Source organism: Gouania willdenowi, chromosome 14, assembly GCF_900634775.1.
Source record: "Gouania willdenowi chromosome 14, fGouWil2.1, whole genome shotgun sequence".
NCBI classification, from domain to species: domain Eukaryota; kingdom Metazoa; phylum Chordata; class Actinopteri; order Blenniiformes; family Gobiesocidae; genus Gouania; species Gouania willdenowi.
Genome location: NC_041057.1, coordinates 19,842,632 through 19,862,133, shown reverse-complemented (window position 1 = coordinate 19,862,133; position 19,502 = coordinate 19,842,632). Strand labels below are relative to the sequence as shown.

At 38.6% G+C, this 19,502-nt stretch overlaps 1 protein-coding gene across 2 annotated transcripts in view; it reads right to left on the bottom strand.

The window, feature by feature from the left end:
- The window catches only part of LOC114475539 (roundabout homolog 1-like), a 128,725-nt gene that overhangs the window by 55,925 nt on the left and 53,298 nt on the right, over positions 1-19,502 (bottom strand). The gene's annotated exons all lie outside the window — the stretch shown is intronic.

The window sequence follows — 19,502 nt, the reverse complement described above, 5'->3', positions numbered from 1 at the left end:
ATTGAGTCATTGCAGCCGCACAGCGAAGTGTATAGATAAGAACATAGCAAAAGCACTTCCAGTACACATAATTGACGGAGGATAAACACACAAGGGATGGCTGAATACAGTGAAGAAATAATTATCGACACATTTTTTATGTCAATGCCCACGCTAAAAAAATGTCACGGAGTCAGAGTAGGAGGAAATGTATGTGCAAATGTCTATAGTGAGATTCAAAAGTACAGATGGAGCAAAGGCTGCAGAGGAGAGTGGAGACAGATTGAGCAGAGGAGGGAGGAAGAGCAGAAGGATTGTGCTGAAGCAGTCCCCTAGCCTTCCTAATTGGTAGGAAACAAGAGGCCTCTGACTAAACACTCGTCACAAGACAGAGCATGGCTTATTTTTCCTCTGCTTGTACTATCATGTCTGAATTCAACCGTCGAGTCCTTTCAAGGCTATTTTGTCTCTACGCCTCCTCCTTTTTGCCTCTTCACCATGCTCCAACCATCTACCCTTCATCCTCACCCATATATACAGTATCTGTCCGTTGCTGGGACAACAAACTAAACACTGTATCTCAAGATTTCCAAATATAACAACAAACGGCCCTCGGGTTGCCCCAACCTTCTAAAAGCTCAACCTCATCACCTCTCCATCTTGCTGTGGTCTGCAGCACCTCCACGCCATTTTTTTCCTGCTTTTTGGTATTCTCTCTAATTATCTCTGTTGGAGGACGAGGTAGCCTTCCCCATCCCCCACACTTCTACTTCCCTACTACTGCTAGAAACCCTGATGAATAATTTCACGTTTTTCAAGCCTTTTCTTTCTCTCGTCCTGAAATTGATTATTGTAGAAAACGCACGGCTAAAGGAGCAACCCACAGGGTAATTTGTCTTTCTGATGGGCAGAGTCTATATGTACTGTAGGTCTAAGTGGGGAATAGGCGCACGCACGAGAGCTCAGAATTATACACGTACAAAGGATAAAACCTAGTTATCCAAAAAAAAAAGCAACACGTCACCCAATTTTTCACTGAAAGCTCATTCCGTTTGATGTCATTCCATGGTCAGAGGCACAGTTTGAGACATTTGTGTGCAAAAGTAGGTAAAGTAAGAGACAGGAAACCACTGCTAGTGCTGTGTCCTCAATTCTTCTCTTTTTATTTCCCATTCTCTGTGTGCGTGGGGTTTCGTTTTAAACCCAATCTCAAACGCTGCAGCCCCTGTAGCTACAACCACTCATCTGTCAATGTTTGATTCCCAAAAAAAAAAAAAATGAGTGATCTGGTCGAGTGACGCTAGGTAGCCCGCAGGTGTTTTCAGTGACATTCCCATTGGTTGCTGTGCCAGACACAAGTGATGACAGGGAAGGAAGGAGGGTATCATTTGGGCACCGCAGGAAAAATCGTTACATGAGTGTGTGTGCACTCTGTCTTGTCATTACTGTAAGCTATGAGCACGCTCAGAAGGAATAAGCTTTTATAAATACATGCACACAGTCTGACTCAATCTGCTGCAATATGTGTGAGTCATATAAATGGATGGGAGTTAATCAAGAAGCCAAAATGAGGTGAACAGTCAGCATCATTGATGGGTTAGGCAGAGGCAAGCGCAAGCCTGACTATGTTTAATAGTTGTAACACTTAACTGTGGTGAGATGGTGTTTTACCACAATTTGTACAGGTTTCATCATGCAGCTTTGATTTCCAATGTCTGCAAAGTAAGCTGAATCAGCCACCCACAGACCAACTCCCCTTATTTCTATCTGCCTTCTCTGTTCCGTACTCAACGTCTCATCACTTTTCATTCCCCTCGTGCCGTAGCCCTCAAACTTCAAACCTTGCTTTCTCTCGTCGTCTTATACCTCTAAGCTATCGCACCATCTCCCATAGCTTTTCTCTTCCCCATCTTCTTTTCTTGTCTCCTACACCAAACCTACTCTTTTTTTCAGCAAAGATAGATTATTTTTAATGCACAATTGTAATTGGTTGTTTTGAGGGTTTTGCACCCCCCCACTACAAACTAGTTATGTTGTGCACTCTAAACCTGCATCCAATGAGCAGAATCTGTCTCTGTCCCTTTTTCATATATTTAGGGGAAAAAAACACAACTGTTTTACTTTTCTGTTAAACAGAGAATAATCTATTTTAAATCTATTTATGTTTTTTTTTCCTAGAGTAGGTGGGAGTAATGAATTATTCATGTGTTATACCAGAGAGAAGAGAAACAGAGGATTAAACAAAAGAAAAATTTAACAAAAAAAAAATATATATATATGGCAGTCACAATTCTCATTGTAGAATGTTAACTGGATGGATTTATTTTAAGAAATGAAAGCCTCTATTATCATGTGCTTTATGTCATTACCTCTGTCATCTATTTGTTTGTCTGTTAGCAGGCTTAAGTCAAATGCAATATTTACCAAATGTAGGCCTTATGCAATTGAAATTGCCTTATGCATTATGCCGTTATCTTAAAATATGGATCCAGTTTCTAAAATTAAAAAAATCACTTTCTTTCGTCATTGGGCATGAAATCTTTATGAAATTTGACTCACTTACCAATCTGATTTGGATCAGATTGGGTATTTCATGGTGATCTTTCCAAAAAAAAAAATACGGGGACCCTTAGAGCTGTAAGGGGGCTTCAAAAGTTTGGCTCGACATTGCCTAAGCCCGACAAAGTACACCCATGTGAAGCCAATTGATTTAAGGTCAAACCCATTCAACCCAACACTGGTCACATCTGTGCACGCACACAGCTCAAGAACAAGTTATTACATTTTTAAACATTATACTCATTTGCCAGAAGTCAGCCTTCGATTCACCTCCGAACCATCTACCAGTAGTTGTGCGTCTTTCTCGTGCTAATCGAAATGCATCATGAGACCGCTCAGTCGGATTTGGGCAAACCATGGGCTCTAAGTGCCCATACATTTTGATCTAGCATATAAATGTTAGTAGGAATAGAAATTTAGGTAACACTTTACTTTCATAAAAAGGCTGACATTATCTGTCATTAGCATGAAAAAAGTATCATGAAGGCTGTCATTAAGTGTTGTTTGCTAAATTATGACACCTTTCACTGAATTATGACACCTTTGGAGCTATGTTGGCATTTTTGGGTTAGGTAGAGGGATTTAGTGGGGCTGGTTAAGGATGGGGTTAGGGTAACAAAGGGTTAGGGTAACGAACGACACTTAATGACAGCGTCATGACACCTGATTCATGCACTTAAGTGTTAGCGAAAAAAGTGTGAATGATCATGGTACCATGAACAGAATCACTGATAGATTTAGCCGTCAATATCTAGCAAAGAGGATATTTTGTGCTAGCCAAAGGTTTGTGCTGTTCTTGTTGATATGTGTTTATGTGGTTAGCGGGCATGTACTGTTTACAAATACAAAAAATGTTCCATCGTAATATGATGTCTGTCTTGCGAGCTCTACAGTCTCAGATTGCAGCTTGTGAGCCTTGCCTATAGTGCTACTTTACACTAATGAGCTTCACCAGTGACGCTTTATTTCCAAAGGTGTTTAAACAAACAACAGGAAGCTATCCAAGGCTGCACTCTTGGGCCTTGTATTCTGCCTGACTGCTGGGCTCAGGCAGTAGCTACTAGCTATGCATGCAGAGAGGCTGCAACAAGCTCACAGGGACGAGTGTGATAGACGAGCCGATAAGAGACTGACAGGGACAAACTGACACATCTCTGCAGGGCTACAACTCCACAGGTACACGGCTTTCTAGGCTAGGTGGGACAGTGACAAATGGATCCAATTTCCATTTATTTATCTATCTGTAGTGTGGACCAAAGAACACATGCTGGCCTGCTCTCACATAAATCTTTATCTGGTTACCACAACACCAATAAAGCTACGCGTTAGCCCTCCCAAGCTGCACAGTCCAATCAACATATACCGTCACACAATAACTAAAGACAGGTGAAAGTAAAGGATCACAAGTACTCACGTTACTGTAATTGAGTTGATTTTATGGGTACTTGTACTTTTTAAAGCATATTTCTGAATCAGTCATTTTACTTGTACTTAAGTATGTTTTAAAATAAAGAAGTAAAGTAATTAATTACACTTCTACACCCAATCGTTACCGAGTAAATTATTATTTTTTTGTTTTGAAATTATTAACGGAAATGAAGTCCCGTCTGGACTTAAACGCTTTTTTGCACGCTTGCAGTTACGCACTTCTCTCCTACGCGTATTCTTTGGTCCAGGCTCCTGACATGCCCGCCGCGCGTAAATAGAGCAAAACCGCGGTGATGTCATTTTTTTGGGCTGTCTAGAAATCACGGAACATGGAGTTTTCCCAACGCTTGTAAATGTCATTGAAATCTGTGAAAATGAGAAAGTTCACTTTTAATTTGAAACGCCTTCATTGATAAACAATGTAACAGGTTGATTTGATCAGATCGCTGCATTTATTCTTGGGTTAGAAACGCGTAAGAGGAAAAGGACTTAAGCAGACGGGAGAATGCGCGCAAGGGCAGATATGAATGGGAACGCCCACATTTCAGGGACGCTCAGCCCAGAGTGCGTAACTGGGATGAAGGCGTGCAGTGACTGACTTAAGTACAGGGGGAGAACAGCGCGCAGCCAAAACAGCGCCGCTGCGTGGCTTTTTGACTTATGCAAATGGAAGAATAGAGCCCTAAATGACCGGACAACAATCGAATGCATCCCATCATAGCCGACCAATCAGATTAAGTGTAATGCACCACGCCAAAACAGCTTTGAATCGAGGTTATTTTTTCAGTTTTAGAGTTCATAAATGTTCATAAATACATAGAGCCTGATTTTTTTTAATTTTGCATTAATTCATTTGTTATTTTATTTAAAAAAAGAATTGTACATTTTGGCAAACCTTTCTATACAGATGTTTTTGTGGAAAATAAATTAAGCTCCATTTGTGCAAGATTTGTTTTTGGTTTTTTTTTAAGTTCATACATGAGATGTTTACTGTATGCAAAGGAACCGTGGCAATTACCACAAATAAACGAGGGGTTGAAAGTAACTTGTAATTTTTACTTTAAGTACTATTTTTATTGAGCATCGTTTTACTTGTACTTGAGTGTTTCATGTATGACTTACTTGTACTTTAATACAATTTCAATCAAGTAACAGTACTTCTACTTGAGTAGAATATGTCAGTGCTCTTTACACCTCTGACTAAAGGTTATCAACTTGTTTTCTGTAAAATATGCTGCAAAAAATGACATTAAAGGGGCTAGTCCCATCAAACATGTGACTTTAGTCAAAAGCGTGTACACACACCAAGCAAGTGGCCCTAATGCACTCGGGGGATAAATCTGCAGCTAAAAGTACTTCACTTACAACTCAGTAATAAGTTTCTGCTGTGGATAGAGGGGGGATGGAAAAAATCTCCTGGGAATGATGGGGTCAAGGGAGTGGGAAGGCACCCATTTATACAGTTTAGTCTTGATAAGACCTTGAAATTGCTGAGTGCGGTAGCCACTTCTGGAGACACACACACATGTGGAAGTCTGTCAGGGGACTCTACAAAGGCTGCTTCCGTGAGTGCTTTATGTTTACCCTTTAGAAACGTTTTTTTGCACAAGTATTTACATTACAAACCACCAATCTAACCATCCAATCAGAGTAGTCTTGTTTTTTTTCTTTCTTTCTGGCTCTCTTTCTAAAATTCTCCTTAAAACAAGTACTTTCTCTCTCGATGGCATTAGCACGTGCCCACATAAACCCTTCCTTCTGGTCCTGTCATATTACCTGACAGAGCACCAACAGATTTTCTTTTTCTACTCAGTGCCAAGCAGTCAGTGGTGTGAATGGTTGAGCTGCTGGATTTAATTAGTGCTGCGCCCATATGGATTAGCAAACAGACAGACACACGCACAAGCAGGAGAGTATGTCACGTTCCCACCTGATTGGCTCTTAACATCGTCCTTGGTGGCACACAAACACAAATGTGCACTTGAGCACACACACTAGGGGGAAAGAATGAATGTGTGTGTGGGTCTTTCTCCCTGTGTGTGCGGGTGTGCCCGTGCTGAGGAACCTTTATAATCAGGTGAATTCTTTGGTGTTTATTTAATTGGTTTTAGCAGCAGTGCAAAGAAAACGTTAAGGTTGGCTAGCCGTGCCATGTGCGCGGAGACAGCTGCTCTGATGGGCAGAAGGATGGCGTGTATCGAAGGCACCATACTGCTAAACTAGATTAGAAAAATAGCAGCCAAGATAATGAATATCATGGCAAACAACATCTATCATCCTTAAAAATAAAACTTGTCAAGAAAATAAGGTTATTCCACATTATCTTGACTTCATGATTTGCATTTTAAATGATTTGATTTCAAATTACTATCTAGAACAAATGAAAATAAAAACCTTAATTATATTTTTATTTAATATAATAACGCATGTTGTTAGTGTAGTACTCACGTTACTGTAATTGAGATGCTTTAATGGGTACTTGTACTTTTTTGAGTATTTTTCCAAAAACTGTAATTTGACTTGTACTTAAGTACGTTTTAAAAGAAGTAAAGTAATTTGTAACATTTCTACACATTTCTACACTAAATTATTATTTTTTGTGTTTTTTTTTTATGGCAGTGGCTATCTGTACGGTTGCCGAATCAATATACTGACGTTCCATCCGTATGCAGCGCACCTCATTGGTCAGTTTAGGTCACGTGACTAAGACTAAACCTATCCTTAAACCTTTACCTAACCCTAAAAATTGTTGCGATATAGGGTTATAAGTCTTAACCCTAAGACGCTACTGTACTTCGGTAAACGTACCAATAGCACCGGGGGTTGTCCGTACGACAACCGTACAAATAGACACTTTCTTTTTTTATTTCTTTTTCATGGAGAAATTGAACACAATCCAAATGTTCTTAGTCGTGCCATTTATGATCAACACCCAGTCACTTTCTTCGGTTCAGGCTGCGGTTTCTACCTATTATGTTGTTACCACCCATGATAATTATTTTTATTTTTTATTTAATTTATTGATATATTATTATTTAAAAAAAAAAATAATAATTTTAAATACTTTTAATTAAATACATTTTGACAAACCTTTTATTTAATACAGATGCCTTTGTGGTTTGATTTGGTCTCTTCTTTTTTACGTTTATACATGAGGTGTTTACTGTATGCAAGGGAACCCTGGCAAAATGTATTACCAAAAATATTTGGCAATTGAGCTACTTTTTACCTTTCTTGAGTATTTTATGAAGGACTTACTTGTACTTGAGTGCAATTTTAATCAAGTAACAGTACTTGAGTAGGATATATCAGTACTCTTTACACCTCTGGTAATACATTTGAAAATGAATGACGTGAATAAGTCAATAATTAACAGGTGTAGTGAGCCTGCATGCAAGTGAGTGGAAAAACTGTAGAGCACTACAGCATGTGCAAGAGCAAAACGTTTCACATAAATATGCAAAGCCTTGCTGTTTCCACATTATTTTTCAGTTAGATAAACTCATCCAGCTCACAAATGTCTTTGTTTATTCAAAAGCCAAAAGATGGATCCAACATGTCTCACCCTGATACAAAAGAGGAGTTTGCTCAAATGGATTTTGGCAATTTTTTAAATTACTCTAGTGGTAAATGTAGCAAGGAAAATAAAGAGATGTTACTTGTAGTGTCAGATCCAAAACATTCATGTGTTTTAATGCAGACAAGCCAATGTATTTGTAACTTGCAATGAGTTTATGACTTAATGTGATGCAGAATACTTTATTCCATCGACAAATGTTTTAAAACTGGCCCTACTTTAACATGGTTAAAGCCCAATTTGTCCAACAGGTGCCAGTGTTGGGGACAGATGGGCTGAGGTCGTAGATGTAGCGGCTGAACGACTTTTAAAAGGACAGGAAGTTAGTGTTTGTGTATATGCAGTTCCTAAGAAATTGTGTCCATTTTGTCCGGGTCAAACACAGAGCAGTTTGATCTACAGTTTTCAGTTGGAAAAATAGGAACATTCCAATATTATTGTGCCCTAGTTTGCACTTCCATGTATTACTGAGCTCTACAGTACACAAGGCACCTTCAAAATCCAAGAAATAAACGACAGATGACAGATCCTGCGGATTCTGCGCTTCAAAATGTCTTTTAATGTAATTTGGGCCAATTTTGTGCGACTCAACTGAAATATTTAGTAATTTACACAATAATTCATGTTAAAATATCTTGTGGGCCGCATTGGATGATACAAAGCATCAGATTTGGATCCTAGGCCTTGAGTTTGCCACATACTTTATAGACATTCTGGACCCTGGAACCACTGGCCCAGTGTTTGAAGACCTGCAATCTATTTATTGCATCAAATTAGAATATTTCCATGAAAACCTTGGATAGATTGAACAAGATAGATGGCAGACCTTTGTATTCATTTTCCTTTCGCTTTATAAAACCCTATAGAAATATCTCAACTTAATAACACAAGTATTAAAAAAATGTTGCATAGACACTGAACCTTTCCAGGCTGTATGTATTTGATCAACATGGTCCTTTCCAGGCACTCTAATATACTGGTTGGAAGGCCAAGAGAGGAGAAACATAACATATTGATTTCCATGCAATAAGTAGAACCAAAATCAATAGAATGAATCCAAATATCTGTATACTATACCATCAAGACTTGCCTTGCACTAACTGTTGGTTTGCGTCGACATTGGGTTTTTTATGTCTGATTTTTTTTCATTAGTGAGGTGCAGTATTACAGTTCCAAATAGGTTTTCTTCAATCACCCATATTTTCATTTCTATCAAAGTAATAAACATAAAGTCAGCAGAGAGTAGAAGTTAAGATCAAATGTTTTCCTCAGATCAGTAAAGCTCAGGTATTCATTCAAACCATTGCCATTTCCAACAATCATTTCAAACCTATAAGTCATACCTTGCACTCCTTGAAGTACTGATTGATTGCCTGGCTGAACCGACTGCCATTTCCAAGTTTATACCCACCAGTACACACTCAATGCCTGAGCCTAATGCAGTCATCAATGATGTGTTGTATACTGAGCACAGAGCTGTAATAGGGTAACAGGGTTTGTTATTCTTCAGTCTTGTCAAAGCCATTTCAAAAGTGTACAATGCATACCAATATGTGCTACGTAATGTGATGGTGGTTAAAGAGTATAATGCCGTGAAGCTTTGTGAGAATAATAACATAATCTGCTGCAATTATAAACTGATATCTCATAATTAGCTCACTGTAATCCTCCAGCTGTTGAATGCTAAACAGTCCAAGTCTAAATAGGAGAAAATGAGATTGAAGGTGGTTTTGGGATGGGGATAACCTTTTCTGGACTTAAATAAGATGATGTCCTTCACATTTACGGGGAATCTTTTCCTTTCTTTTATGTCTTAATGGGTGGCAGTGAGGTAAACATCCCTTTAAGGAGTGAATCATGCTTGAGCCAACGTCAGAGTTAATTATGATTTATGCTCTGATGGCACACTATCATACGAACCACAGAGCTCCACAGCTTATAGGTTTTGGGTTTGATCTGATTAAATTATCCCTTTTTTTTTAAAAAAAAACAATCCTGTCCATATGTGTCTAAATTAATTGGTCTGTAATTGGATGCATTGTTTTCTACCGCTCTGCTTGATAAAAATATGAAACAGCTTAGGGCTTTGTGAGATTAGACGGAGGTCAACACATGCTTGCAGTAGTTTTACATTAATTTACGAGACAAGGAACCGTATACTTTAGTGGGACTGAAACCCTTGATTAGACCCAGTGGGTGGCTTTGCTGAAGGTAGTTTCCATTGAAGCGTACTGACTACTAACATGGATAGACTGTTCAACTTTTGATGTTTGTCACTGTGTTAACAAACCAAATGGGAGTGTCAGGGAAGGCCATTGTGCACAGCAGATTGTGTATACTGTAAACAATGTACAGCACATTCCCCTGCTGTGTGCATTCACGCGAGTGCAAAGCTACATCCACTATTCCCTCCGAGAAGCCATTTATTACCAGAGTATTCTATGCTGCAAAACATAGCCTGAAGAAAAACTTGTGTATAACAATTAAAAAATATGACTAGTAATTATCATCATCACTACTCATCATACTCTTCTTACCATTTTTGTCACCATTTGCTTTGAGCAAAACATAAGGCGACGTAGCTGTTTGTACCCCTAGACCAGGGGTTCTCAACCTGGGGGTCAGGACCCCATTTGGATTTGTGAAACACTGGGAGGGAGTCGACAGATGCCATCAAGAAACAATTTTTTTTTTTTTTTTTTTTTTTTACAATTTCAGCCCATTTTTGCTTATTTTTACCCTTTTTCTACATCGACACCAAACTTGCCAAATTTTAACCTAATTCATATTTTTTCTTACCATCGTTTTGCTCCTTTTAATGCATTTTTGCTACATTACTCCCATTCCTGCCACTTCTCATTAAATTTCAATGTCCATTTTCACCATCTTTTCTGTCCGTTTTTGGCCATTCTAATTTGCAACTTTTAATCAATTTCTGTGGTTTTTAAAAACACATTTCACCACCTTTTCCACCTTTTTTTTTTTTTGGTCACTTTTAACCCATTTTATTCATGATTAAAACAAGGATATACATCTATAAGACGACTATATACTATGGCGCAAATAATAAACTTCCTGGTTAACAGTGGATATTATTCAGATAAATAAATGCGGTTATCACAGATTCATAGAACAATGAACCATCATTTAAAATTAATTATGTTAACTTCATGGATGGGCTCTATAAAGCTCTCCCCTTTATTCCCCCTCATAGATGGCCCTGTCTACACATCAATGTTCATGTCTGTGTTCAACCACCTTCAGGCACATTAGGGATGCCCGGTCTCGGGCACCTTTATTTTGGGGGTTGCGGGCTGAAATAGTTGAAAACCACTTGACTAGACAATAGAGCACAAAGTAGAGCACTCTGGGCCAGATTCACAAAGATCTGATATAAAAGGTGGTAATTTAGTCTCAGTTTCCTCACCTGCAGCACGGAATTCACTAAGATTGCAGCAATCATTAGTGCACGAGCAGAACTGGTGCAGATCGCCTCTATTTAAATGAGCGTTTTGCTCATCTAATGTGGAGACGTCAAACATTTGTGGAAGTTTAAGGCAGATGGACTTCTCTATCTGCTGCAAAAACATTTAATAATGTAGAAAACTAAATAAACAAATGTTGTTTTTTTTTGTTTAATTGTTAAACAACTTTAAAACCTAATGATTTTTCCCTCTCATTTAATGTGGTTTGATTTGATTCATCTGAGTTAATACAGCTACACAGTCTGTCAATCAGTCTGCATTCTCTGAAGATGAACTACTGACCATCATCCAGCAGGTCTGACCAGTGCTGTGTCACACACACTCTCATATGTCACCGCTGTGCCATCAGTGATCATACGTAAATTAAACATCTGATCTGCTGATTCTGGCTTGACATCAATACAACATGAGACTTGACGGTCAAAACACGGAGAGCAAGACACAGAGTGGAGCAGCGAGTCCGAAGCGATATCGATCCATGCTTATATCCATACACCCACACACACACACACACACACAACTGGAGCGTTTTGTTAATCTCCGCTGTGTTTTCTCTCCACATTTACTGCAGCGATGATCTCTGCGTGTGTGTTTGCACCTCCTTCTCAGTTGCACTATTTTTCCGTACTAAAACAATCACCGCAAACAGTTCCAGATTTCATGAAGCGATTGCATTGCTGTCCCAGCACAACTTTATGTGCATTTCCCCCTTGATATTTTTGCTCCACCTGGGATCTCTGCCTACTATGCATATTCATTAGAGGGAAATGCACTCAATTAATTGAGGGTGTATTGGGAGTGACATTTGCACACGTTTTAATACCCCTAAAACTTTTGTCTAACCTCTACCCAGTGCTAAATAATCCTCTATGCCAGATATTGGCCATTATCTGGATCAGTGATCCTGATCATGGCACCATGATCATTTACACTTTAAAATCTTGTAAGAAATTTCTATCATCATTAGTAACAATATAGTGGGTCCAAATGTATGGGCACCCCCATTTTCAAGAAAGATCGCAATGAAATGTGCAATCTGGATCCAATCCAGATGAAACGCATTGGGGTAATTGAGAAACCAACCCATCATAACAGAATCAAGTTTCAATTATGAACCAATATATGAATTTTTAAATTGTGCTAATGATGAGAGCGAGAGAGAGGGATTTTTTGGATTTTTCAAACTGATCCAGAATCAGTACATTGATCAGAATTCCCTACAAAATGTTCTGGAATCGTCAATGGCGTAAGGTCTTTGGTTAATGTTGACGACTCAATACAAGTATCCTATTTGTAAAACCAGTAATCTTAAACAGCATCAAGTTGATAAAAGAGGAGCTGTCAAACTTTTAGTGACCCAGATTATTTCAAGTTCAGGACTTTCCGAGTAATTTAATTTACTCAAACTAGAAGTATCCATGAATCTGTGGAGTCAAGGTGATAATCAGATACAATTTCATACATATCTGCAAGTAAATGCTGGATATTTTCATTCTTTATCTTCTCTTCACTTTTTTTTTTTTCTTTATCCCTCACCACAATCCAAGATCACCTCCATCCCCATGGCAATGTGAGGCGGGCAAGAGTATCCGCTCTATTACAGAACCTCTAGAGATATCTGCCTTCTCAGCATGCAGGGGAGAGCTGGAGATGGGGAAACTTATACACACAGCGCACGCACACACACGAGAATTCAGGTCTTAGATAATCAATGCCAATAAAGCAGTAGCAGAGAGAGTGTGAAGAGAAGCATATACTCAAGGCCAAGTTCTACTCAAACAAGCAAGTCTATATGTAGATAATATGTTCTCGGAGTACAGTATTCCATAGTGTGATATGTTTAGATTTACTCACAGCTTATTGGAATTGGAAAATGTTCAATAAATGTGAATATGAGATAAACGAGTTCCAAAAATAAAAGCATGAAAAATGTTTGAAAACCTCTGATTCTGATAAGAGACGAATTCCTGATATTTTTAGATATGAACATACTAAAGGAGGTGCATGCCAACAAAAAACACCACACGTCCTTTGCGTGGTCTATTTATAAGTGGTACTTAGAGAGGATAGGTGACAGCAGGAATATAGGACATCAGAGTGACAGTGCAAGCTGACAAAAACTGACAAGATGTGTTGGTGTCCAACGGCTATTAGTGTGGAAAATCTTCCCCATCTCCGTCAGTGAGGAAAATAGTGCTTTTTGAACCAGCTGTCAATTAAACATCAAGCTTCTCCCACTTATTGTTCAGAGCGAGGAATACTGGGGTGAGTGCTTCTGTCTGTGGTGGGTGATTGTTGCATGTTGACATTTCGGAGCAAGACTTTCAGTGAAACATTTTGATAGACACCAATTTATCAACTCTTCTATGTATAAAATCTTGCGTTATCGCTGTTACCTTCAGCCCCAGCCACATGGTGGTGTCAATACAAATGCTATTTATAAGACACTGTTAGGCTGTATTTTCTCACTAGTGAAGTATTTCAGTTTTTAACAATTATCTAAACACCCACTGTCTGGAGACGCATCAAAATAACGTAAAAGAGACGTTAAAAAAAGACGACTACAAGATACCCATTACAACCAGTAGTGGCTTGGTAATATGGGGCGCTCGGGTGACGCCCCCCCCATCAAAAAGCTTCAAGGAAATTTTTAATTAAACGTCTTAAACATTAAACATACATTAATGAGATAACGCAGTATTAAAATTATTGACTCATACAGGGTGTGTCCGTAGTGGCATTCATAATTTTCTCAATATGTTCATTTTACAAGCAAGGGGCACCGTTTCAATGTTAGTCTGTGTATAAAGACTGCACTAATACACTTTTTAAAATCACAACTCAAAAAAAATATTGATAAGTTCATTTTAAAATGGTGTTTGTAGTTCACAAAGCTGTGCACTATGAACTATTAAATAATCTACAAAAACTGTTCAAAGCAAGAGACAATGGTTACAATTTACGAGGAGAACAGAATTTTATTCATCCAAAAGTCCACTCAACTTAAAAATACTTGTGGACTTCTATTTGTGGACTAAAATGATGGAACAAACTTGATTATAATTTAAAGTCTTGTAAAAACTCAATGATGTTAAAAAAAAAAAACCCAATACAAACTAATTCCAATTGATTCACACAGTATATGCATAGCAAATAAAGAGACCACGATCCTATTGTTCTGTATGTACTGTATGTAGTTTAGTTTAGTCAGAGACAATGCATAGAGACATTAAGATCATAAAAGACAGATATTTTCTACACCAGATTATAGCTAAACAACTAGTTTCCATCTGTAGTCCCTGGTTACATGTATAAAACATACAATATTGTTCACTGTGTGTTAAAATGCATTTGGCTGAATGGACATGTTGACCACTTTATGCTGAGGGTTGGTCATTGATAGTAGGAGGGTCAGGACTACAGTAGATAAGCGTTTGCTTGATCCTAGCCCTTCTCCAACTGAAATATACATACTGTATGTTCAATTTGTGTTAAATCTATTTCATATTTGTTTTTTTTTTGTTGTAAAGTGATGAGAACATGTGTATTCCATGTTTGGTTTAGTGTTTTGATGTTGATTTTATCAAAAGATTGAGACAAAGAAATAAAAAAAAGAAATATGTACGTAGGTCCTAAAACATTAAGCAAGAAGGTGACTTCAGGCTGGGCCTAATTGGTTACTCTAAGATTCTGCCCAGGGCGTGGCTCTGTGCGTCTCCAGCCAATCAATGTCATCTTGTGCTATCGTTCATGAAATCTCATAGGTTCCCAAAAGCTGTCAGTTAAAGTCACGGCCATGGTCACTATATGCTCAGTCGCAACCTCAGAGTGACGAATTCTTGCAATAACTACGCACTTATATTATTATATTTCTGTTGACATTACAAAATGTGAAGACGTTTTGGAGGTTTGTTTGCAAACTTAAAGAGTAACTCAATCCCTGCTTTCTCCTGACTTGCCACTCGGAAGGATATTAAAAAAAGGCCTTGAAATATAGGCGGGGCTCCTGGAGCAGTTAAGACACGCCCAGTTTATGCTGTAGAATATTCAATAAACAATCTATGCTATGTTAATTAGCTACTTAATACTCAGTATATCTCTCTATTCACTCTTCTCTCAATCCATCCTACTCACCACAGATTGTAGAGCCCACAGGTGCTAGTTTTTATAAAAGGGGTGGGGCTAACAGTGCTTGTTTGTGACACAAGATGGTCCCAAAAAACAATCTCCCCAATCTGCGCGCCTTAAAGTTTTTATCACCAGCCGCCACTGATTACAACCTGCACAAACTATTGCTCTCAATGGAGCCTTAAGTTACGTTAAGTAATGTCCTTTGAGTCACAATGCATTTTAATGGGGAATAATGGACGCTTTGTTTAATGTCTCTGAGGTATAAGAAGAATGGAGAGAGGAGAAAATACCGGAAAGGTGTGCAGAGCACTTTTTTTTTTTTTTTTTAATGTAGTACAGCAGTGGGATGTTAAAGTTCTAGAAATGTAACCCTTGCTTACTGGCAAAATGTATCAACAATCAACAACCGAGAATCCGGCCAAAAATGTCTGTTTCCCATTGATCGTTTTTAAGGTATACAATCGTGCAAAAAAGTACTTTAACAGAAGTTTCTTAAAATATGCAAAAAAGTTTGTTTATTGCTCATATAGTAAACACATTTTATGTTATGTACAATTCCAGTACGGGCATATTTTCAGTATCTCGACCACAAAAATTCAAATAGGGCTTCAAACTGCTTACATGTAAATGTTGATTGACGTAATGTGTTTTTTCTCTCTCTCTGCAGTCCATGCTTTCTTCTCTCTCGTCTCTTCCCTTCTCTACCCTTTTCTTTTTGCATCCTAGCGTTGGAGCTCGCGGTTCCTGACTTGTGGTTTGTGATTCCACCAGTTAGTGTTACTCTGATGTTCTTTCTTCCACTAACCCAAACCAGTCTGGCAGATCGCTGCCAACTCTAAGTCCAGTTCTGCTGGATGATTCTTCCCGTTAAAATTGAGTTTTCCCACTCCATCATCGCTGAAACTTGCACATGTGGAACATTACTTTATATTTTATTATCTTTTTTAAAATCAAGCACATACTAATTTAAAATAGTTGTTTCCCAGATTTTTTCCCTCAGTGATTATAAAGAGGATACGGAAGTTGAATAAATTAGTGATTGATTATGAATTAACTTACTAAAATTACAAGTCAGTTCAAATAACACTAAGTCTAAGTAGAATTTGCAGAATATCTAAATCCAGCTCAATCCACTTATTCATCCAGTCATGTACTCAGTCTCATTCACTCTCCATAATTAGCTATCTCTGCTCGAAGGCCACTGGGATAGAAAATAGCAACCAAGCTTGGAAAATGATGGGCTTCCAATCAGTCTGTGAATTTTTTATGAGACAATGCTAAACCTGTCAGTGAGAGGCATTGCAGTGGTCAATAACGCAGTGGGATGAAGATCTGACTCCTTGAGAAACATTGATATCTGACAGAAAATGCATCCTGTTGAAATCTAGATATATCAAGTAGCATTATCTAACCTTGTTTTTAACACAGACGCTGATGGGTCGTTTGTTTTTTGTTTTTTGTTACTTTTGTCTATAAAATCCAGCACAGAGGTCGATCATAATTCATGGCTACAACGTTTCACACAAGAAAATGTAAATATATTTATGCAATTGTGGTAAAAGCAAGACGCAACAATAGCAATCTGGAGCTAAAGCATTACCAGCAGGAGAGCATAAATGTCATTCATCTGCTGATACATAATATGGCTTGAAGGAAAATGGAAGTAAAAAAATCAGCTTTTAGTCCTGTCACTTCTGCACACTTTTACGCTCCATGTTATTGTTTCCTGAGTATTTCCAGTTGCTTTGTACATTTAAAAAAAACATCATTTGACACATAAGACACCATTAAAATCATCTTTATAGAGGAAGTTTAAGGCACACTGTGTAACTTTTGGCCACTAGGGGTGGCCACAAGCACTGCAGCACTGTCACAAAACAGTCAGTCAGTCGAGCCAACCTGATTGTGTATGCAGACGTTGACCTGTAACTTTGAGATAAAGATTGGCTCTAAGGGCTGGGTCGGTCAAGCTGGGGTGCGAAGCGGGGCTGGGCTCGCCGCCGCCCTCCTCTCCCCACCGCTGGAGGCCCGGCGCTCGGCCCTCTTTGCCATGTCGGTGGCGCTGCACCCCTGGGCCAGGGAGTAGGGGGGAAGCGCCACCGACGTGGGCCGAGCACCGGGTCTCCGGCGGTGGGGAGAAGAGTGCAGCAGTGGCGGCTTCTCCTCCAGCCCATAGACTGTAGCTGCGGGGCGAGCCCAACCCGACCGATCCAGCCCTTAGAGCCAATCCTTATCCCGAAGCCCCGCTCGGAGCATTGATATTGTCAAGCGTTGTATATTGGCCTGAGGAATTATATAAAATAACTCATATGGGTCAACTCTTTAGATCAAAAAGTCCACAATGTGCCTTTAATGTATCTTTTCGTATCTTGTCTTATTTTCAAATTCAAAGGACTCAAAAGTGTCTTTTACCCCCCTATTTTTCTTTTTACTGACACATGCATTCAGCAGCAGTTCTCTCTGACTTCTTAGAGTGGAGGTATGTACAACCATCATTACAAGCCTCAGAAAGCCTCACTAACTCATTGAAAGGGCAGTAATAAAGCCCTACCTGACCGTCATTGTTCGAACAGGCAATAATGTGGTAACACACAACCACCGATCAATTATAATCTATAATGTATGCCATTTCTGATTTCCTCCCCTTAGTGGCTGCTTGAAATTGTAATTTACAGAGATTGTGTATTTTAATCATCTTTGTGTATTTCTACAAGTGGAGCATGCATCCAGAAACAGATTCATTAACATTATGCAAATAAATCTATTTGACATCCAAGGCTAAAAATGTTATTAGGCTCTTCTTGAGGGGCACAACATATAGTATTAGACCGAAACTTTAATTCCACATGCATAATTGCTTATTTTTTCATGCTTGGTTGTGATAAATTGCCACTAGATTGCTGTTATGAAAATGAGTTGAATCCTGACGTGCTTTGCATACCTTGAATTAAATATATGGGTGTGGGGAGAGACAAAGATTTATGTCTTGAATGAGGCATGAAAAAAATTGTTTTTTTTTTTATGTGTTCGACATTGAGTAGAAGTGCGTTATCTGATATAATGTGCATGTGTGGAGGAGCATTTATACGGGTGTAAATGAATAGGAAGACCCAGTGCTAGAGGCTATATCACTCTGAAGACCCTTTTAATTATCTCCAGTCCTACTTTTCTGTCTCCTGCTTTCCGTTTACTCCTCATCTCATCCTCCCCTTTAGTTCCCAGAGCTGCTTCCCATGCTGTCTGTATTTGTGCTTCTTTGTTTTATAACTACAAAATGGCCTTGGGAAGTCTGGAAGAAAAGGTAATGGAATTTTTCCACAGAGAAAAGCACAGATTAATGTGAGATGGGCAAATAAAGAAGAGGATATATTGTCATAAAGTTTGTACTGGTGAAATGATGTTTTTTTTGTGTTTTTTTTTTTCACTTAACTGTATGTAACCTTAAGTTTTAGCCATGTTTTTCAGTCATGTTGGCAGCTAATGAAAAATCAAGGACGTTAATAGGATTGAGGAGAAAGGAAAAGTACCTGGAATAATACAACGCTGTCGTGTTGCAATGACGATAAACTACATGCAATTAATAGGACAATTCAATGCAATTGCTCTTTGAAAATTAGAAATATCCGCATTGTAATTGCCTGTTGTTATAATTAATGCAATAATTTACTGTGTTTAACCAGATAATCCATTTCCATAAAATAAATCTCATTATTAATGTACATTATCAATTCTAAAATCCATCATTTAAAATACACTATTCTCAAAAACAAGGCAGACTTGCACACAAACCAATTTCACCTCAGGTCGATTTTCCTTTTATTATTTGGGGCAAACATTTACACAAATAAATGGTTTAAAAATAATTGCGTATTTGACAATTTAATGATGGAAAACACATCTCTGGTGATCAAAGCTAGTAGCTTCAACAACAGCAGCCTTCTCCTCCAACCTGCCCGCAAGATCATTTGGCATGAATCCCCCAAAGGAGAGAGGAAGGCAGGGAGGTGGTTGAAAAATGGAAGAAATAATGGACTGACAGCCATGCAGCCAGGTCCAGCACTGGTTGCAAACACCTTAGAAAAGTACATCTCATTATTTACCTCTCCATTGAGAAACAACCCCCTCTCTCAACCGTTGTCTCCTGTTTTTGCAGCGTATTATAAATCACCACATCTGCAGCCCATTAGAGAAGATACCAGGGTTTTTTTTTTTTTTTGGTTGTGTGTAAGCAGCAGAAACAATGCTGCATAAACAGTCTGGTAGTTAGCAGTTGCTTATTCAACAATCGCTGACGGTAAGCCCTGATAAAGTGTCTGTCACTGCTTCGCTGTATTGTCATTATT